The sequence below is a fragment of the Protopterus annectens genome, chromosome 2.part1 (assembly GCF_019279795.1).
Source record: "Protopterus annectens isolate FY-2018-M chromosome 2.part1, PAN1.0, whole genome shotgun sequence".
NCBI classification, from domain to species: Eukaryota; Metazoa; Chordata; order Ceratodontiformes; family Protopteridae; genus Protopterus; species Protopterus annectens.
In genome coordinates this window covers 1,870,868,047-1,870,892,389 of record NC_056729.1, presented here as the reverse complement: position 1 = coordinate 1,870,892,389, position 24,343 = coordinate 1,870,868,047, and the positions used below count along the sequence as shown (strand labels likewise).

Sequence of the window (24,343 nt, the reverse complement as noted above, 5' to 3'; positions counted from 1 at the left end):
CACATACCTTGGTTTTCACTGGGATGGGTTCCCCTCTGTTGGTTCTGTGTGTGAGGTGTGGCCTGCACTGCTCAACAATTTGCTGCAGGAGGTCTCTGTTCACTCTATAGCGCTCCACTATCTCTAGCTCATGTAACCCATGATAGGTGACCCTGGGCCTGTACACTCTTCTCCGTCTCCTCACTGTGGGTTGTCTGCACCATTTGCATTGTCACCACCCTCAGCAAGTCACCTATGTCTCCTTATGACAGCTATAGCATCCCCTAGCATTTCTGCTCTGAGTTCAGCTTTTTCAGTTTTCACTTCTAATAGCTTACTCCTGTCTTGCAGTGTCTCTTGAGAGAAACATCCTGCACTGCTGTTTGCAGAGTTTTAAGTGCTTGGCTGGGCTACTATTCTGCCTGTGTAATTGCATGCTTCTAGTTGTCTTCCCCTGCTAGCTCCAGCAGTATTCCCTGCCAGCTTCCTACTAATTCTGTTGCTTCCTTTTTCCTCTCTGTTTCCTCAGGGGGTAGCAATGCGCATACCAGCAGAAACACGCTCACAGTGGCTTACACACGCGCACACATGCTTACACGGTTTAGAATCTTCTTATTCGGGTTAAAATGCGCGCACACCAGCCCAAACAGTCTTACAAGTCTGCCAACAGGCTCCTACATGCTAAGTCTGCCTTACACATGCGCACACTGCCCTACTCGCGCCTCATGGCACGCACCCGTGCGCATGCACGCCCAGCAAGAAACTTCGGTGTAAGCAACAGTGTACACCTTCCATTTCTTGACTTTCCCATGCTTATCTTGTGGCACTCCTCTTTCCATGATATGTGTCTGACATCTGTCATGTAACACTGACCTCCAATGAACTGCATTTCTTTCTGCCATTCCCCCCTGTGATGTCACCTATCTCCTACTCTGTTCCTCCCCTTATGTAACTCTTACACTACTCAGAATGTGCTCATTTGCTATGTGACAGTGGGATTCAGTATCCTAACACTCATTTACATCAGATTGCCTACTAATGCTTAGTTACATGTCTTTGACTCAGTTCCCCCCTTAGCAACCACTAAACGGTGGCCATGTTGTTTTTGGTCTGCTGGTCCCTGAATTGAAGATCCATATATTGCATAAAACCCACATTTGTGGGTTTATAAGCTTCATTTTTATGTTTTCTATAGCGCAGCCCGTTTGCGCGGGGCTGCGCTGCGTTTAAACATCGGCGATCACCAAAAAAATAAATAAATTATTTCTCAATTTTGCATCGGGGTACCTTGCCAATGGTCACATATTTGGCCATTGGCATGCTGCCTGACACATATGCACCCTTTATTTGGAGCTGACATGGCTCCATTTTGTTATTTGCAGAAACGTACTCAGTTGTCAACTGAGTACATTTCTGCAGCTACTTACACGGGCTGGTTTGGGCTTCGTGGATCGCTAATCTACCTCATTTGCATGCCTTTCGGCTGCAAGTGAGGTGATTAGCATATCCACGCCTACTCCATGTAAGAGACGTTTTAGCTGATCTCTTACACGGAATTTCGGGCTGTTCCTGGATTGCAAGGGCTGCATGGAGTCTTACACTACTCTTAGACTCTGTGCAAGCCTTCGTGAATCCTGCCCTTTGTTTATCAAGACTGTAAAATGCTACCCAACAGGTTGACAATGTAAAAAAAAAAACACTGTAACTAAAAAGAGGCTCTGTTAATCAGCTAGGTGACTATTACATGTACAGTGTAAATAATTTCTAGTCAAACAGACTGAAACTGTAATAAAAAGTAGGAAAATCTCAGGGGATACATTTATTTTAACTAGAGAATCAGTGCAGTATGATACACTAACAGACAGATGATTGTTTAACAAATAAGTCCAGCAACTTTAGTCACACAAATGATAAAGTATAAAATTTAATAAAACAAGCTATAAAGTACAGTAAACATCAAAATGTCACTATGTGCAAAAAGAAACATGTACTTCCCTCATTTTAATGTGAAGTTTAAGCTTGGAAATGCCAGGAAAAACTCTTAACATCACATGTGCTTCTAGCTCAGCTTCCCAAACATCTTGCCACATATGTGATGATGTTCTAATGCATTAATATTAATGTCTACAATATGTAATAACTTTCCTTCCTCCAAGGAGGTGTTATGGTTTAGCCCATATGTCAGTGGGATGCAGGGAAGCAATAAAAGCTTTTTACTTCTTTAATGACGCTTGTTGTTGCTGACCTGTGATTAATTCAAGGTTGTTTACACTTTTTAGTGGTTATCATTTATACTGCCAATATTTGTCAAGCAGGCATATTGGCTGGTGCTCTGCTGAAATGTCAGCATTTGAAATACTTAGTGCCGATATGCTGAAAAAATAGGTTCATAGTTCATAGTTCATAGTTTAGTACTAGGCTAATTGCCCTTGTGGGCCATTTTTAAGCCTAACCAATTACCCCAAGTGAGAATCAAACCCTGCACCTTGTGTCTGTAAGGTAAACACCTTAACCATTATGCCAATCTCCCCCCCAAAGCCACCCTTTCAGGGGACACCTGGATATGAACCAGGAACCTCTTGATCTGCAGTCAAATGCTCTACCACTGAGCTATACCCCCATCAGAAACTACTACAAAAGGTTGCTCCATTCTGACTTAAGTGCCTGGTTTGCACTATGCTTTGTATACTTTCTAAGCATGTTTTAAGTAATGTCATGTAAAGTTGCTGTAAGGAAAACACTTTTCAAGTTCTGAATGTAAGAAAATGAGCAGCTCTTTCTGTACTACCCTCCGTGCAGGGCATTCCATTAATGCTCCCCATCCCCACATCCGCAATGCCTAGTGTGTGGTGCCTAACTGTATGTGCAGTTAATGCTCCCCATCCCCACCTCCGCAATGCATAGTGTGTGGTGCTTAACTGTATGTGCAGTTAATGCTCCCCATCCTCACCTCCGCAATGCCTAGTGCGTGGTGCCTAACTGTATGTGCAGTTAATGCTCCCCATCCCCACCTCCGCAATGCCTAGTGTGTGGTGCTTAGCTTTATGTGCAGTTAATGCTCCCCATCCTCACCTCCGCAATGCCTAGTGCGTGGTGCCTAACTGTATGTGCAGTTAATGCTCCCCATCCCCACCTCCGCAATGCCTAGTATGTGGTGCTTAGCTTTATGTGCAGTTAATGCTCCCCATCCCCACCTCCGCAATGCCTAGTGTGTGGTGCCTAACTGTATGTGCAGTTAATGCTCCCCATCCCCACCTCCGCAATGCCTAGTGTGTGGTGCCTAACTGTATGTGCAGTTAATGCTCCCCATCCCCACCTCCACAATGCCTAGTGTGTGGTGCCTAACTGTATGTGAAGTTAATGCTCCCCATCCCCACCTCCGCAATGCCTAGTGTGTGGTGCCTAACTGTATGTGCACTTAGTATTTTGGAAAGAAATGACTGCCTTATAAAATCATCATACTAATGAATAGTCTCTTGCCTACACAGAGCATTGTTTTTTTAAGCTGTCTACCTGTAATATAAATAACATTATATTATATTTAAGATATAGATTAATAGATTATTACTAGGCTAATGATCTAGGAGGAGTTTCTAAGCCTAGCCAAGTTTTCTCAAATAAATAATGATGTCTTGTATTCAAACAGGACATCGAAGGTCAGGCATTTATAGGCTATCTCTGTCCATAAAGGACATAGGTGCCAGGTGTGGTGTTAATTTCCTATTCTCTATCCACTGGTCTAGGCTGTGCTTAAACTGGGTAATGGATGTACTCAGCTTCACACAAGTGGGAAGCCTGTTACATAGGAGGGACACTCTCTACAGACATATATCTGTCTCTCTGTCATGTTCTGTTTAAGTCACAGACAAAATTCAGGTTCGTAGACCTTGTATTTTTGGTACTGTTTGACTTATGAGTATGCAGGAGATTCATAGGTGTGGGGTTTGTGGATGTCTTGTAAGCCAGGCATAGATCACCCCTCAGCAATCTATAGGAGACTGAGTAGAGAATAAAGGGCTTTAAAGTCCTCAGCATAAGCAGGTTTGTTACGCCTTGTATTCTTTTTGTAAGGAATGTCTGAGGTCACTCTAGTTGCTGCATATGCCTGGTCAGGTACATACTGAATGGAGAACTGTACTCTATGATTGGTCTGATAAGCAAAGATTACATTGGGTTAGTGACCTCTTTAGACCTGGATGCCATGCATTACTTATAAGTTGCACAACATAAAAGGAGCTCCTGATCACTGTGGCCATGTGGTGGTCAAAGATAAGGCTACTGTCTATGTGTGTGCCCAGATCCCTGACCACCGGTTTGATTCTTAGTGGCATATTATCAGGCAGGTATGAGCCTAGCACTGAGCAGCAAAATACCTTCTGCAAGAATGATGCCATGTTGCCAGAATGGTTGACTTACCAAAGGGTATAATAATGCATTTCTTACTACTGAATTTAAGACCATGGCTTTGGCACCATTTGTTAGTCAGAGACAGACCTTCTTGAAGAATGCTAGTGTGGAAGAGTCATTGATAACCCCCAGCTTGCAATCATCTACAGACTTAGTCAACCATAAACTTTCAGCATTTGCTTCCACTTCAAAGAAATAGATGTCAGAAAGGAGCAGGCCCAGTACCAAGCCCTGAGGTCTCCGCTAGTGACTGGCCTCTTGATTGTGGTGACCTCACCTATTTTGACTTCTTGGGTCCTATCAGTGACCCAGCTGGATATCCAGTGGATGATAAAAAGGGTTTACACCTAAATTAGTGAGCTTGCCTATAATGCCTGAATAGGGTATTGTATTAAAGGTTTACTATGAAAACCTGGAAATGCATCCGGTCGAGTGACAGACCATTGAAATGAGGTTTTTCAGGAGGCTAATCATCGAACCTTACCATACCAAAGCCTGAATATCGATGTCCAGACAGCAGATGCAGGTCAATGGGCACATTGTTAAAATGGAAAATATCAAAACCTCGACATTACCATGGTTCAAGATGGGGGCTGAAAGATGTTTTAAGTTTCGCTATTCCAATCTGATGATGTGATGACTCAACCGGGTGCATTTCCAAGTTTTCATAGTAAACCATATCAAAAGCCTTGGACAGGTCAAGTTAAGCTGTGTGCGCAGTCTTGCCTTCATCCAATGCTTTGGTGACCTTCTCAAAAAGTCCATCAGATATAATAGGCATGACCTTCCTTTAACAAAGCTGAACTGTGATGGGTCCAGTGTTTGTATGTTATCTATGTCCTCATTTATCATGTCTATGATGATTCCTTCCATGGCCTTATATATGAAGCTGGTTAGACTTATGGGCCTGTACTTCCCCAGATCAGTGGTTGGACCTCCTTTGTACAGGGAAATGACTGTAGCCATCTTCCATTCCATAGGCACAAAACCTGACTGTAGGTTCCAGTTGAAAAGTGATTCAACTGGACCAGAAATGTCATGTTTCATACTATTTATTAAGCATCCTGAGATGTTATTAGGGCCCATCAATGCAGTATAGTTGGCCTTAGAAAGTGCATTGATCACCTGTTTCCTAGTAATGGTTGGGGGGGATTGTGGAATACGGTATTTCCTTTTGACTCTCAGGGAGGAGTAGAGGGAGAAATATGAGCTGAACCTGTCAGCCAAAAGGCTGCCAATGACCTCCAGTTCAGTGTGGGTGATGCCATTTACAAAAAGTCCTGCACTTAATAGCCCATTTCTTCTGAGGTTACGAAAATAGCTGTAGAAAGCTTTGTGGTTGTTCTTTGCCTGAGCAGCTATTTTTCCTCCAAATATAACATCTGAATTATTAATTAATCTTTTTAGCTGCCTGTTTGGATTGATCATGAGGCTTTTATTATTTATGGCTTTGTTCATCGTATGCCTGGCCAATATTATTTTTTCTTTTTGCTGTATAACCTATTGATACTGACTTGTTTTTTGAGTTTGTCTGATTCTTAATATGAATGGGCATAGCTATCAATATGGCTGTACAGGGATTTGGTAAATAACTCAGTTTTTACTGGGTTTGGGAGTGATTGGAATTTAGCCAAGGTGTCACTTAGTACAGAGAGGTCAGCCTTGGAATAGTTCCTAAAGCTTTTTGGTTTTACTGTATTCCTGGATTTAATGTTTATTTCAGTAATAAAGCCTTATGATCAGATCTGATGAGCAAAGACGTTACACTTGGGGAGGAACACTGGCCCTCAAGTTTGTGAGTACAAGGTCAAGGATGTTTGTACCCCTAGCAGGAGAATGGACCAACTGTTCTAGAATGTTGGTATTAACAATGTTTAGGAACTGCTGGACTTGTGTATTAGAAATGGTGTAGAATTTCCAGTCTATTCAGGGGTAGTTGCGATTCCCCATAAATATTGAATTGGGTTCAACAGTGATGGACTCTAATATATGGAGATAGGTAGTATGGTTTTGTGAGGATCTATAGGTTACAAGGGTATGGTACAAGACCATATATACGGTGAGTTGGACATGTATGAGTTCCAGTGGGTCATACATTTAACTAGTCTGGATGTGAGGTTGTTTTTAATATATAGTGAGACTCCTCCACCTTAATTCCCTCCTGTGCAGTAGCTGATGTAAAAGTGTGAAAGGAATTATAACCTTGCACTGTTGGGGTAGTCTCCATGACTTTAAAGAAGGCTTGTAGGGAGTGGTGTTTCTTGTTAAGACTTCTAGCATTGAGCAGTACCATCTTCAGATATTCTTTCATAGGTTCAATGAACTTGGGAGGTTTATCAGTTTGGCATTGCCTAAAAAAGGCACTATGGGTGTGGAAAAATTCTTTGCCAGTATCCAAAAGCCTAGAGGGAATAAGTACAGACCATCCCTGGCAAAGCAGCGTGCTCTGTCAACCATGTCCTCTCAGCCCGTCAAATATCGTACTCCCTTGGATTGACACCAGACATTAATCCAATTGATAAAATCAGTCATTTTCTATTGGTAACATTGCATCATCCTTGGAGAAGGTAGTATGGCTGCTGCTCAGTGCTAGGCTCATACCTGCCTGAGACACATAGTCAGCGAGCTTGATCATGTCTCACTTCATGTAGTCAAGGGAGGTAAGTCGCAGGTCAGTAACACCCACATGGAGTATGACAGTTTCATAATGGAACGTGTGCTTCAATGACCTGAGTGCCTGTGTGACTTGATGGCTCCTAGCCCTGGAAAGGCAGCTAACCAGGATTCTATTCCTTCCTCAGTCTGGTGAGGGGGATATTAGGTGTCTCACTATATGACCAGGAAATTTGTCTATGCACTGATGGGACTATATTAGATCACCGAATGCTTAAAAAAGTGAACGTTGATTAATTGATCCTATGTAAGTGAAAGCTTACAATTTCGAACTGTCAGAACAGCGATTTTTTTTCTAGGGAAAAAGAAATTGCAGTTCCAACAAAAAAATAAAATAAAAAAAAAAACACTTTAAACGTTACATAAAGTGGGGGGGGATTTGCCCGCCCCATACAACCCCTACTTAAATATACAAACTCCGAGACCGCACTACAGTGTCAAAAATGGCAAAGTAACAAAGTGGCCAAGCGAATTATTTCCCAGGGAAAGAATTTGCTTAAAAGCTGCTTTGATTTTTTTCCGTTTATGCCTTTTGAGTTTGACCAAGATGCATTCGAAAGAATGTGTCTTCTGTCTTCTAATAGGGAACCGCACTGGTTTGCCTTAAGGGCATAGTAGCAGAGGCATTGGATACAGTGTTACTATGTGTAGCCGTGGGTGGTGCTTAAAGAGAGAGTTTCTGTGATGGCTGAGGATCTTTCTTTGATTGTACTGTGCAGAAGGTCTTAATGTTTTAGGAATGTTACCTGTAAGTTCCTCAGCATAAGTAGCTTTATGTCTAGGGTCTTTACCTTGTGCAGTAGGCATGGTGCAAGTGTAACTGACAATGACTATAGGGGTAGTTTTGGTTATATCAGAAAGTTTTGCTTCCAGCGTTAAAGTGTATTTATACCTCTCACTTATTTTATGTCTGTTATTAAACAGGTTGTCAGTATACATGAGGCAATTACTACAATACCTCAGAATACCCATCTGATCCAGACTGGCCACAGAGAGAGTCAGGAAGTGCATATCCATGGCCACTGATCTACTATAGATAAATGAGGGAAATGTAAATATTGAATAGGTCAGTAAGACAAAGAACTTGATGAGCAATGCTCAGCTATGTGCAAACTAGATACTCAAGTAGTTAAAAATGTTCTGTCTAGACAGTAAAGGTAGTTTAAGGGAAACCTACACTGTGAGAGATGTGAATGCACATATGCTGATATCTGTTTAGAAATTCAGATATATATCTATCTGTCTTTACATATAGATTGATAGATAGATCAATCTGTCGGCATGTATATATACACACACACACACACACACACACACACACACACACACACACACATAGGGTGCTAGTGATTATACCAGGTTTGTGTTAGGTCAACAAGCTGTCTAGTCAATCTCATATGGTAGACTATACAGTTGATTGACTGGTTCATCAGATCAAAGAAATACAGGGATTGGGAAATTTGCCCTTACCTCGTGTTTCTGAGATTTCTGAGTTTGTATATATAATTAGAAGGGGATGTGGGGGGTGCAAGGAAGCTTTCCCTCCCCCTGTTAAAAATATATATATATTTTTTGTTTTTTAGAAGTTAGATTTTGCATGCGCCGAGTCTTTTTCTTGGTGCATGCATACTTTTGTGTCAATTACATTGTTTTCTTCCTTTTGCAGTTAATATTATTACAGTCAATGGGTGTTTTAGATTAACCCTAGGATTCAAGAAACTCTGTGTGGGGTTCGTGTAGAGCCTACATAGAGTGTTTTTGTGTACACGAAGTTATGCCTGCGGGGGTGCCTTGCAATGCATATAAATGAAGCACTGCACATTAAAGCAAGGTTTTTCGGTGAGCAACACTATCTGGCCGCGAAACCTCATTGGGAATGTGGATAGCATTTTGTGTAAGGTCTGTTGAATGCTGATTGTACGCAATGACTGAGTGACAGCATGGCGATAGCTTTTCCCTTTGTTTGAAATATGGCAGCATCCCAAACATATTTAAATGGAGAAAAATCGTACAAGGGACCCTGCCATAGATATGTCATTCTGCATTTATTAATTTTATATTTTTTTTATTGTTTTTCTTTTCTCTGTCTTTTATTTATTTTTATTTGCTATGTTTGTGTAATGTAATGGATTAGTTGTTATTCTGGGCAGTTGTATATAATTGAGCATGCATATCTCAACAGTAAAAGAAAGTATGCATGCCTTAATCTGTAGCACAAAACAACTGCTCCACATTCTCAAATAGTGTGCATGCATGTATAAAGTGTAAAAGGAAAATATGCATGCATTACTCTGTAGTCCAAAAGAAAAGTACAGTATTACAGTAGTCAGAGGTTGTGGGTTCAAAGACCACACTTCCCAAATATACAATAGGGTTATGTTTTCATAGTTATATATACAATACTGTTAGTGCATCATCATTATTATAGCAAGTTACTTTCAGACCGCCATACCTCTGGCATGAATTGCCTGCTGTCAAGTGTAATCAGTATAAATTGAACATGCATATGTACAATATATGCACACATGAATGATTGCTGGCTGCAATTTGATTAGTACTATAGTGTCCATCTGTTGGAACTAGGTATTTTTCAAATAATTACATTTCTTAGGAGTTGGTAGTGTTAAAAGTAAAAAGTAACAGAACACAGTGAAATAATTGTAGAAAGATCTGTATAAACTATGAAACCAGTACTGTTTTCCTATTTTTTTTCTCACCCCACCCCTTTTCTTCTTTTATTATTTATTGTTTAATTTCTTTTCATTTTGTTATTATGTATAATTTGGTATTTTTTGTGTTAATTTATTATTTCTAATTTCTGTTTGTTATTTGTTATTATATAATGTTTAAATATTTTTATGTTTAATTTTTTCTTTCTTTGTGTGTCTAATTTTTTTATATTGATTTATTTGGTTTATTTTTATTTTATAATTGTATGTTCGTGTTTTTATTTATTACTACAGCACAGCAGGGTAGGCAGGTCCCATGTGATTCTCCTACTATCACTCCACTGGCTACAGCACCAAGGCCCAGGACGTCTGGACTGCAGCTAAGCAGTGCCCCCCTCTGCTCCCACTGCACTCCCTGGGGTCTCAGGTAGTTCTAACCCAGAGGATAGGCCTGTGGTACCTCTGGGAGCAGTGGTGGAGGGGGTGCATTTATCACCTGGGATGAGTTGCCAGGTATGGTATGTAGGATTGTGTGCCGCACAGTGGGCACATGTCTACGTTGGATGGAGCACCTGTTCTCAGTTCTGGTACAGAGTACCTATCATCGATGCTGACATTAGGCACTGCAGCTTCTGGCACTGTGAGGGGACAGTGATAACAGTCCACTGGGTGAGGGCTTGATTCTCACTTTCAGCCTGCCTGACATCTATGGTACCTCGATTTCCACACCCTCACCTTAACAATGGTGTTCACCCCCCATCTTATGTCCTTCACTATCCCTGAGTCTTGTCTTGTATGTCCTGTCTGTCAGCGATTTACTTCCTCACCTTGCCATCTTGCCTGCACCATAGATGCCTATGTCCCTTCCTCAACATTCCTCTGTCACCAAATAAAAACAAAACAAAAAAAAAAAAGGGGGGGGGGCGGGGCACCTGTCCAAAAAAATTACATGTCCCATACATAGCTCTCCTTTTCACACACATGTCTACTTGACATACTTGATTCTGTCCAATTGGCTATACAACATTATTATGTTGTTGTCACCGCTGTCTCTCGAGATAACAGTCCAAATTCAGCTGATATTGTATACATCTGATCAGTGTTTACTGTTGAAAAAATGGATAGCTATGGTTCTTTCCTACACCCTTCCTGCACATTCCTGCCCTCCTTTCACTTTGTTTGTGCCCCTGCTTGCTCCCCATTTCACCACTTCCCTTCTTCCCCACTTCTTTTCTTTAAAGACTCAGTGCAGGATGGTGCACCATGAGTAGCAAGGCTAAGCAATAGGAAAAGGCAGTGGTATCAGTGAATGTATGTGAACAACATGCACACTTGTAAAATTAATGCCTACACCCCATTTCAAATCCAGTGCCATCTGCTTCCAGCAACAATGCATTAACCCGTCTGGACAAACAGCCAGTTAATTAATAGGTGTATTTTATACAATCAATATTAACTGTCACACTTTATCTATATTTTCCCTTTGTACTCCCCCGTGCTTGCTCCTTGTATCATCAATGTCATATTTTCAACATTACCATGTATGAAGCATCATTGCATGATCGACATTAATGTTTTATAAAGCCTTATTTTGCAATCCCCATTCATTTTAGTAAAGCATGTGTGCTCTGCGCTGCACATTGAAAAAGCCTCTCTAAGCAAGGCAAAGGAAAATGTTATGACATAACAGAAATGAGACTAGTAATGAAGAGTATCAGCTACAGATTTATTTGGAACCAGTTCTATGAGGTCCAGAAAAGGAACTTATCACTGCCTGAAGTCAATTACTACCTGCAGCCAAAGATTCAGTTAAGTAACAGGTGTATGCAACAGCAGTGACGTCTGCAATGTTCTATTCAGTGTGTAAAATACACCTGCAATTCAACTGACTCTGTAGAACCATCTGTTAATGTATTGATGCAACCTTGTCTTGGTTAAGATGGTACAGGGTTCAAATACAGGTGTATGTAACAGTTTCAGATACTTTTAAGTGTAAATCACACATAAAGTGGGTTACTTATAAATCATTGTCATCATTTATGTGCTACATGGTAGTGGTTCCAAATACAGGTTTATACAATGGTTCTAACTGTTTTTTGCCATAGCCACTGTTTCCGCATAGGTGGGCAGTGCACAAAGTGAGCTGCATTGCTAATGTGTGACAGATACTCCACTCTAGGTTTTGCAAAGCAGATTCTGGTTTGATCCATTTGTGTTCTACTACAGTAACCACTGGGACATTTGAACCAAAAATGCCCCTGAATATTACATTTCCTGCACAACATTTTGTAATTGTTTTTCTACTATGCCCTCTTTTTCTATACTGTTGACACCTTCATTTGTCACATTCCTGAACTAAATGTGAGACTGCTTACAAAAACATGGTTGTCTGTCCCCAATAGTGCAGAATTCATCTTGTTTTCCATTAAATACAATCATAGTAGGTTTATGCAAAAGTTTTCCAGTTTAGTACACAATGATACCCACACCCCCATGCCTTATTCCAGAAAGTATGTTCACCATACACTTCCGTACACAGTGACACCCACATCCCATATCCCATTCCACAAAGTGTGATCATCATACACTTAAGTTCAGCAATGTTATCACCACCGGAGATTAGATAGTCTGTGCTCAGCACTCTCTACCATTCTCTCTCTCCTATCTAGCATTCCTCCTAAATACTGGTCACACTGCTCATAGTTTGCATCATCTTTATAATAACCTCTGCAACCAACTGAACATCCTCAACTTCCTGTTTTTTACTGACACATGACCAACAGACATGGGTACATATGGCACCAGGCTAATGAGCAATAATTTATCTCCTGCAAATGTGATGGTCACTAATTTTAATGTCACGGTTATTCCACTGTCCTTCTACAATCATAAATGTGCTTTTCATCTGGGCTTGTTTTTCTTATTATTCATACAGCACTGGAATTTGGTACAGATGTGGGCATGGCCATATAAGCACAAATGTCTTGCACAATTGACAGCTGCTCAATTATTTATTTCTCCCAGCTAATAAGGAACATGTCACCCTTGTGGCTGCCATTGAAAATCACTTCAGTCTCTTCTTTAAAGTCCATTTATGTCTTACTCAAAGTAAAATCCACATGAAAGAAACTATTTTAGTAATGTTCTCTCCATATGTGCACCTGTGTATTGACTAATGCATATGCAACAAACCACCAGATGTTATTGGTAGCAGATGAAGTCAAGCTTTGCCAAACGTACAATAGCTTGTTTAGTCACATGCATGCAATTGTGCTCTTATGGTGTGTTAGTATTCTGTATATTTTAAAGAATGTCAACAGATTCATCCTTACTTAACAACTAGGAGTATGTTTAATCACATGCATTGTGTAGATTGTTACGATGCTGTGATGAAGTTTAAACATTTAGCTCTAAGCACAATAGAAAGCATTCATATTGCGGCTCCTTAGATGATTTTGTGACAGAGGGAAATATTACAACATTGACATAATCTATTTGATTCTCTATGAACATTTCTGCGTCTTATCCTTCAGACATACAAATTGTCTCTTTTATATCAGATTCATGATGTTTAATTATTAATAACAGTGAATGAACAGTGGAGAAGTTAAAATATCTCAAACACACATATTTGTAGTTGCTAATTTTGCTTATGATATCCATCAGGGTATCTGTTTCCTTTTAGCAATGTTACCTGATATTCTCAAGGATACTTACTTGTTTTTGTGCTAGTTGAAAATCAGCCATGGAGCTCAGTGGGAACTATGCAATTTACAAATTTCTTGTAAGTAAAAGCAACGTTATCCAAGATGGCTTCACAAACCAGCAGATCACAATGCATCTGCAATACAGGGAAATGTCACAACTTTCAGAGCTGCAGTTCTGTGCAACATATCATATCTCTCAGCCTCATTGTCCAAGAACTTGGACAAAACCTGACATAATGGGGGGCAAAGACTCCAAAGTAGGAACACATTTTAAATACTGTTCTTATGAACTTAGAAAGTTGTTGTTATAACAGGATTTGTGTTAGTGTGCATTGTCTGGAACTCAAATGCATGTTATTATTTAGTGACTTTAATCCTTAGATCATCCCAGTGATTTGTCAGAAAAACACAAATTTTATAAGGAACAGACTAAAAATATGAGGAAAAAGTGTTGACATTCTGCAAACATCTGGACATTTGAGAGGTATGCATTACAGGTTCACTTCAAAATCCTGAAAGCTCAAACTCCAGAATCTCAAAATCCCAAACTCAAAATCCTGAAACCTCAAAATACTGAAAACTCATAATACTGAATCTCATAATACCAAAAAACATACAGGACACCAACACTAACTGTAGTGCAGCTGCACTACACTGCACATACACTGCTATCTATCCACTTACCTTAACCTAGACCCTAACCCCAAGGTCCGTCACTATCGCACACTCACCCAACCTGTGCCCTAACCCTGACTCACTTAACCCGTCCCTAACCCCAAATTCTGTCACTATCGCACACTCACCTCACCCGCGCCCTAACCCTAACTCACTTAACCCTGCCCTAACCCTAACGTCCGTCACAATCTCACACTTACCTGACGCGCACACTAACCCAAACGTCCGCACAATCACACATCAGTGTTGGTGTCCTCTATGTTTTTCAGTATTATGAGATTCAGTATTATGAGTTTTCAGTATTTTGAGCTTTCAGGATTTTGAGTTCGGGATTTTGAAATTCAGGATTTTGAGCTTTCAGGATTTTGAAGTGAACCTATGCATTACACCCTTTTTCTATTACATTTTTAAATTAATATTCTGAATTTGCCCAGAGTTCCAGTTACAAAAACATGTTAATGTTACTATATCATCTAAAGTGTTTGTTTTAGCAGTTAATGATCTTTTTTCAGTATCCCTAAGTGAACTGCAGAAAATACTTATTTATGTTTTGTCTCACTGGACATTATTAACAGGTGTAATCTGTAATTACATTCTCAGCATAAGCTACTTCTGATGGTTTAGAAACAGTTTTATTTCTCAGTCTGAAAACTGCTGCTGCTGCTTCAACGACTCTGAATGCATCGTAAACATTCTGGTTCATTTAAGGAGCATATCACTAGAACGTGTACATCTGTGGGGTATCACCTACTGGTTTATTTAAGGACCATATCATTAGAACGTGTACATCTGTGGGGTATCACCTACTGGTTTATTTAAGGACCATATCACTAGAATGTGTACATCTGTGGGGGTATCACCTACTGGTTCATTTAAGGACCATATCACTAGAACGTGTACATCTGTGGGGTATCACCTACTGGTTCATTTAAGGACCATATCACTAAAACGTGTACATCTGTGGGGTATCACCTACTGGTTCATTTAAGGACCATATCACTAGAATGTGTACATCTGTGGGGTATCACCTTCTGGTTCATTTAAGGACCATATCACTAGAATGTGTACATCTGTGGGGGTATCACCTACTGGTTCATTTAAGGACCATATCAACAGAACGTGTGCATCTGTGGGGGTATCACCTACTGGTTCATTTAAGGACCATATCTCTATAATGTGTACATCTGGGGGGTATCCCCTACTGGTTCATTTAAGGACCATATCAACAGAACGTGTGCATCTGTGGAGTTATCACCGACTGGTTCATTTAAAAAGCATATCAACAGAACGTGTGCATCTGTGGGGTTATCGCCGACTGGTTCATTTAAGGAGCATATGAACAGAACGTGTGCATCTGTGGGGTTATCACCTACTGGTTTATTTAAGGACCATATCACTAGAACGTGTACATCTGTGGGGTATCACCTACTGGTTCATTTAAGGACCATATCACTAGAACGTGTACATCTGTGGGGGTATCACCTACTGGTTCATTTAAGGACCATATCACTAGAACGTGTACATCTGTGGGGGTATCACCTACTGGTTCATTTAAGGAGCATATCACTAGAATGTGTACATCTGTGGTGGTATCACCTACTGGTTCATCTAAGGACCATATCACTAGAACGTGTACATCTGTGGGGGTATCATCTACTGGTTCATTTAAGGACCATATCAACAGAACGTGTGCATCTGTGGGGTTATCACCGACTGGTTCATTTAAAATGTAGTGTTGCATACTTCCATTATCAAGTTGTGGTTATGTAGGGAAAAGTTTGAACTACACTTTTTAAGACTTAAAAATGTTAAGCAAAATACATGCCAAACCGAATGCTGAAAATTGTCCCTAGTCAATATGCATTTCAAATGTACTTTTTGGGTACAGCATAAAATACTAAATATATCCTGCATAAAGTTTGTAAAATCTCAGCATAGCTTGACTGTAATGTCCAGTGGTTGTGTATGTAGACCAAACAACTTATGTTGTCTATTTACAACTTGTGTTGTCTATTTTAAGGAAACATAAAGCTATTATAAGGTTGAACAAGGTAATTTATGGAACATGAAACTTATTAAACAATCTGTCACAAATTTCATGAATGCTATACTTACTAAAATCACATTAGCTTAATCCAAAGATATTACAAGATAAGGAGAATAAATTAGAGTCCCAAAATATGGAAACTGAAAGTCGGAAAGATCAGACTTACATATACCAAGTCCGAGATGCCACTTCTCTGAATATTCCCTTTTTTCCCAAGTCTGGCAATCTCAGAGTTGGCACATATGTATGTGGATGTGCCCCCCCCCCCGCATGCGGGGTGCAATGCAGCGCCCCACACACAAATATATGTTTTAAGGAGAAGAAAACTCACTTTTCTCCTATGGCTTTTTTTCTGGCTTGTTGGCACTCATCATTTTGAGTGGCAACATTTCAATAGGAGCCATAACAAACTCAAGGGACATGCTACCACTGTTCTCTACTGAACACGATCCTAAAGGAAGACAGGATTACTAATACCATGTGATAGAGGACACTTGACCACAGAATTGGAGGGAGGTGAGGAATAAGTGCATCCAGTAGAAGGCAGCTTGGACAGAAATGGTGTTAAGGAAAGTAAAGGACAGAAGTACAAGGAAGACGGGACTACACTTCAGTTAATCTTGAAACATATATTCAGCAGTATTTAGTAAACTAGGGGGACAATGGCTGAGCTGTGACAGCTGCCATTTGTTGGTATGGCTTTACTAGTACTTAGAAGGACATAATAGTAACAGCACTGGTTTCTGGGACATTATGTATATCTAGGAAGTCAGCCTCCAACTTTAACTGTTTAGAAACAACATTAAAAAGCTAAAGAATGCTTGGGATCATAGTTCCCCAAAAATGATGGTGTTTCTTAGAACAATTTCCTTCTGTATGGGTAAATACAGTTATAGCAGCATGTCATAAAGGAATATAAGTAAAGGCTGGATAAATTTTGTTGCTATGAATAGATCTCCATGCTAAAAACATGTTGTCACACTACTACATAAATAAGTTGGGAAGATTTGTACAGTGTGACTTATATAGTGTCACATCTGTTTCCATTTCCTGGAAATTTTCCTGTGTCACTTCTGTATACAATAAAGGAAGCAGGGATGATGCAAATAATTATTAACTCATATGCCTCACATATATTTTTATTAAATGCTTTGAATAGTGCATTTCTAAACTTGAGATGTTAGATCTATTTAAACATGGGTTTTAAAGAGTAAAGCTGGCATGACAAATCTCAGTGAATTCCAGAAAAATCCATTTCAGGCAGTGGATGTAGGAATCTCTTCAGGCACAGGCATTGATGGTCTCCTCCATCAGGTCATATTCAATGCTATGACTAAGGTCAGCATTAACCCTACATTGGATCATGTCTTAGCTTGCCGATAGAAAACAGTTATAATCCAAGGTAAAAAAAATCTGATCCCTGTTTAACAAATGGTTTTTGTTTTAACACTACTGCATATGGACTTCTTCAGAACAGCACAAAAATCTTTACAATCATGCACAACCCATGTTTAAAAACAGTAGTGTAATAAATCACATGATTAACCCAACCAATCATGGCACTCACACAGCATACATACATACATAGTTAATCATGTGATTTATTACATTACTGTTTCAATTCATGTGTTTCAGGAACAAGTTTGCAAATTTTTTTATTTTAAGTGTATCAGTAATAAAGTGGTGCTTTGGAATTTTGAACTGGTAGATTACTTCATTGGTGGCATCAGTGTTTCGTGCTGAACTGTGTTTGGTTTTCCTGGTTGCCTCCCTTGTTAATGCATCTACAGTTGGTTCTTAGTTTTTTTTATACACACATTTTTGTGGTTGTAATCCTTATTAATAATAATTTGTATTTTAGCAGACATGTTGATATGATTATGTGTAGAGCTATGTGTCAACTTATAGCATTGTTAAAGAATTTTAGCATTAGTGACAGTAATTGTCTGACTCTGATTTATAATACAGACACACTTATTTTATATATATATATATATATATATATATATATATATATATATATATATATATATTCACTTTATAACATCGAAATACTGAAATATCGAATTTCAGTATCTCGAGACTATAAAACCGAATCCACAAAACACTGACACAAAAAAAATGCGAAATTCACAACACCGAAAAAACCGCACACACTATACCCCACATACACCACAACACCCACATCACAACATAAACAAACAAAACTACACACATACACAACTCATACACACATAAGCAGGGCAAGCCCCTGCGCCCACCCCCTACTTATATATACTAACTCCGAGATCACACAAACACAAAACAAAAGCCAACTCACACACGCACATTCTCCGACCCCTCACACACACATCAAACACATCAGCACACTCACACCCATTCTAACTCCCACTCAAAACCCTTAGAAAACACTTACCTGACATAGCACCTACATCCACACATGGCACCGCGCACCATCAAAACACAATCCCGGACATTACGCAGCATAAGGTCATAACCGCGAATTCGACATGTATTCAAGTTTGCGATTATGACCCTTCGCTATTTTTAACATTCAGCTTTATAGTCTCGAGATACTGAAATTCGACATTTCAGTAATTCGAGGTTATAAAGTGTTTCCATATATAAATATATATATATATATATATATATATATATATATATATATATATATATATATATATATATATATATATATATATATATATATATATATATATATATAAAACAGTTTTTTTTTTCATTTGCAGGAAGAGCCATCTTTCAATTCTGGAATGTGTAGAAAAATGTTTCAGAACAAAACTAGTAGTGTTAAACATTTGTCTTATACAAAAAAGATTTAAAGTGTTAAACCTTTACTCCTCACACTACCACTACATTCAGGGTAACATATTAATGACCTATGAGGTATTTAATGATTACTTTTTACAGGAACATTTTAATATAAAGCTAAACCAGATAAAAATTTCCTTGAGGCATAGCCAATTAAAATTATTTACACCATTAGTGAAAAATATTTTAAGGCAAAACTTTATTAATGGGAAAATTCCAGCATTATGAAATAAGTTCCTTTAAGGATTAGAATAATAAATAAACTTACCTTATTTGAGAAATAATTGGATGACTACATTGGGAATTTGGTTTATCAGCCCAAATTGGTTGAAACAGTGTTCCTTGAAGGCCTTTGACCCTAAACAATGTCACTTGACTTATGACACAATAAAATGCATTTAGAAAATCCAAATACTTGAAATGAAAGTAATAATTAAAAAATTACCAGTTATATCCTCTGGTTCACAGTGCCGTAAAGGAATCCCTGAAATATAACCATTTTCACTGACTATGCTGTTTGGTACAGGAACACTGCACGTGCTTCAGGGAACAGACACTAAAATGTAATGAAACCTGTATAATTATATATTCAGCAGAGGTCTTAATTAAATAACAAATAAAATGATTTTCAATGACAGCCTAAATTCATTTAGCAACATCCAAAAAATACTTATTCATCAAAAGTGCATTATGGGTAGTAACATGCACACTTCTGGTAATTATAGTAGATGTACTGTCAATATTTGCCTCAAGTGTTATGCATAACTGCATGGATGGTGTTAACATTTGCATATATACAAGTATTGTTCACTTGGAATACCTAACATAGTTACTAGCTGGTTGACAAGAACTACAGCAACTCATACTTTGTAGCTGATTCTAAAAAATGAACATTAAATGGGAATTCTGTCTTGCTAATTGACTGTGCTTATCTGTTGTAGAATAAAAATACCATTCTAAAACATCCAATCAAAACATCCAGTCACTATACAACAAAATCAGTTTAAACCAGCTGCCATTACGATAGTGGTGGCAAGTTTATAATAACATGCAGAATATTAAAAAAAAACTTCCATCACATAATTACATTTTCCAATAAACTTTTATAATTAAATAGGGTATGTGATGATTACATTTCATTTCCATCATCAATGTACAAAAATAAACACACTGAACCCCTTAAATGCTGCACATGTCTTAATGTCTGTCCCCAAAATGTTTTTTGTTTTTGGCTAGTTTTACTCTTTGCCTTTAAAAAAGCTTGCATCTCCAAAATCACTCAACATTTATTAATGAAATTTCAAGGGAAAGTTAATTGCATAGCTGTCTATAAAGTATCACTCAGCTAGGCTCCTGCAGACAAAAGAGAAGCTTATTTTGAATTTTAATGGCAAAAAAAAGATAATTTTTATTCTTTAAACATATTTAAATAATGAAAACATCAGCAGTGTATTGAAATATTCGAATTAGCAACGCCAAGTCTTGACTTGCAGAAAAAGAAAACCAAATATACAAGAGAAGAATGAATATGAAGCATGACTTTTCTCGTTCACATTTGCTTTTTTTGTGGGTAGACAAGCACTCCCACCACCAAACTTACATACACCAACTCTGAGATCACCATTCCTCAAGTGACCAAGGGATATTCCAAGAAATGGCAATATAGGACTTAATACACATAAGTCTGGATTTCTGATCATTCAGTCGCCACATTCTGAGACTCTGCATTGTTTCAGCAATTCAACCCCTTACAAAAAAGAGCATTATTATACAGAGGCAAACACTTCTTATAGGTCAGAAATCATACCAACATTATATATTTATATTTTTCCAACTACGCTATTTTTTCAGTAGACTACTTTGTCAAAAGTAAACTCCTGTCAGTTTCCACAGGCCATTCCACTTTTAATTTTACTCCCATTTAAAATGGCAACATCTCTACTAATTCAACATGTTATTATGGTATTTTCAGACCAAGTCATCTTGATAGTTCAACTTTCATTATGTTTTGCACAGCCTAATATCAACAAGGGAAAGAAGAAAACAGAATGTCAGATATGTTCATGCCTATTAAATCATGTGACATAGTCATACCTTGTTATACCACAGAAAAATGGGAACAGAATAGTGATATCATTCAGAAAATAAAACCCACAAAATATGCATTTTTTTGTATACTGAATAACAAAGCCAAAGCATCCAAATGGCTAAATCTACTGATGGTACCAAATAATACAGGATGTTTTTTCTGTAACTGTACACAGCATTACAGCTAGTTTCATAGCATAATATATCATAACCCTCAGCTACAAAAGAGGTTAGTTGGTGGAGCTAATTGTAAATATGCATGCTCTACTTCATTTTCTCATGGTGCAATTTATTGTACACGAGTCTTAATGGGGGACAGGCCAAAAATCTACTAACAAAAAATGTCTGTATTCCAGAGAAATAAATAGGATTTTTACTTCTGATGTAGTGATGTAGTGACATCTCATTAAAGAAGCATGTTAGGCCATTGTGGCAATAAAGGGACATGAGTTATGGCCACTCTGTCCTGTTTCTGGCAAGCTGTATCTCTGTTCCCATTTTAGATTTCATTGCAAAACATTCAGATAGTAACAACATGGAAAGATGCAAAACACATGTAAGACTGCAATTCTAAACTCAGAGCTTCCAGTACAGCAGACCTCTAAATCTGAGCCTCACAGCTTTAGAAAATTGATTTATTGACAACTCAATAAATAAGTAATTTAGGCCATTTCTGTGCTAATTATTCTGAGAAGTTCAACACAACAGCCAATATGAAAACCAAGTATAATGTAAGATTTCTGGCTGGCAGTAAAGGAACATGAACTAAAGCAACTGGGGCCTATCTTTGAAAGGCTATACTTCTGTTCCATTTGAGATTACATTGCAAAACCTACTAATAATAATAACAGAGTGTTCTGTTAGAAAACATACATAAGAATACAATTGCAACCTCAGAGTTTCCTGCATAAGACCACCATCTGAATTTGATACTACTTCCCAAACTAGTCATATCAATAATTGCTTCACATGAGTCATGAAATTGTACTTTGGTTTCATAAATAGCTCTCCTCTTCAAAAATAAATAAATAAATAAATACAAGACAATCACTTTGAGATTGTGAGGAAAGTGAAAGGCACACTGGCCTTGGTAGTAAATTTAAACTTATTCATAGATACCTACTGTACCTAGGATAGTCAGGTCACATAAATGCCCTGTGTTTTTTCAAACCTGGTCTTCTTATCTTTTCCCAAATGTTACCACATTTTATGTGACTGATTTTAGGTTCTGATGAAAGTTAAAGTACAATCATCACACTGATGCACTTCATCTTGTAGATCTCAAACACTATATACTGTCCCGCCTTTTCACTAAGCCACAACTATGATAATTGTTTTCTAATCACACTAACTGCTCTTTGTTTTTATCCATAGATGGATTCTTCCAACAGACAGCCACTTTTGTCAGTAACCTTTCATGTGTGATTGCCAACATGGACGAAACAACAGTCACTGTTACACACTTCTACTTGGTGATAAGAATATCCAACACCATCATAAAAATTAAACAAAAACAATAAATAGAAGTGTTCTGTGATGCAACCAGTGTGTACTGCTATGCTATCCCTGCCCACAGATCTATCTAGTTTCTTGCAGGAGAAAGTGAAAGAAAAAGTGATTAGAAAATCCTTCTATTTTGCACAACTGGTTGCCAAGGAGATATCATAAATATCTAAATAGGTCATCATTCCCCTACATTAAGCATTGATTTGGGCAATTACTGAGTACAACATTCACTTTTGCATGCATCTCACCAGAGCTACCAAGAGAGACAGGAAGCACTGTCCCTTAATGTGGTGCCTTATAACCAATTTAGGAGTGACTTACTTCTAAGTTTCCACATCATTTGAGAGCCAATTGTTCAGGACTTCTTGTATGTATGCAGGCCAGATAACTCTACGAATTACAGAACTAGAGATTTAAACCTTCCCCAGAAAGAAAATAAAACATGACAGAGAGACAGATTCATCATACAGTTCCTCCTCCACAACTGGAACTGACTGCTCCTGCAGATCAAACAGTGTGATACATTATTTACCTTCAGACATGATCTAGAAATTGGATGGATATCTATTTATTTATTGCAGACTGATTGCCCTAGCCATCACAGAGAAATGGGGTATGTCCTAAGGGTGGGTACTGGCAAAAGTTACATGGATGTAGAATAAAGTTTCCAGAAATTCCTAGGAATCAGATGAATCCAATGACATAGAGTGACCTATTTCAGCTTTGAGCTTTGAAACACTATGATATGTCACAAACTATTATGATGAACTACAACTTGTTTCTACAACTGACTGGTGGGCAAACGGATAGCTAGCCATTTCTTGTAATCACCAAGCAAGGATAAAAGTATAAGGAACTTCCAAGTTGCTGTTGTGAGGCTCAAGTTGCTGCTACATGGAAGACCTCCCACTATACTCATGGTAAAAGTAACATTTAAAACAAAAAACATCTGTATTCTGCTGTGGGTTGTGTCAGATATTACAACTTCTCTAGAATTATATCTGGTTTTCTGAGAAGTAGCAAAATAAAAAACATAACTGAAAGAGAAAAAAACCTTGAAGATCCCCAAGTTTGACTTCCCACAGTCCCTATTCATATAACTAGAAATTCTTAGAAAAGCAATTAGACTGGTTGCTAAGGGCAAAAAAATCCCAATTGCTTAGACTGCATAGTAATAGGACATGGGCTGCCTACCAATGTTCTGTTACTGTTTTCAAAGAGTGTAGGCATGAAGTCATGCTAATAAATCATAGAACATCTCACTTATGGGTCACATTTCCAAATGATTTTAATGATTAGCGACTGGGTAATTATTTGGGTGGTACAACTACTGTATCAGCCAAATAGGTAATTACTGCATTAGCCAAGTGACTACTGTATCGGCCAAAAAGTAATTACTGTATCAGCCAAATAAGTAATTACTGTATCAGCCAAATATGTAATTGCTGTATCAGCCAAATAATTAATGTATCAGCCAAGTAATTACTGTATCAGCCAAATATGTAATTACAGTAGCAGCTAAGTAATTACTGTAATAGCCAAATAAGTAATTACTGTATCAGCCAAGTAATTACTGTATCAGTCAATATGTAATTACTGCATCACCCAAATATGTAATTACAGTATCAGCCAAATATGTAATTACTGTATCAGCCAAGTAATTACTGTATCAATCAAATATGTAATTACAGTATCAGCCACATATGTAATTACAGTATCAGCCAAGTAATTACTGTATCAACCAAATAAATAATTACTGT

General features: G+C 38.3%; 1 non-coding gene across 1 annotated transcript; it reads right to left on the bottom strand.

The window, feature by feature from the left end:
• Positions 1 to 2,527: 2,527 nt before the first annotated feature.
• Positions 2,528 to 2,599, bottom strand: TRNAC-GCA. The gene has a single exon. It is a non-coding gene; the product is annotated as a tRNA-Cys (tRNA).
• Positions 2,600 to 24,343: the final 21,744 nt, after the last annotated feature.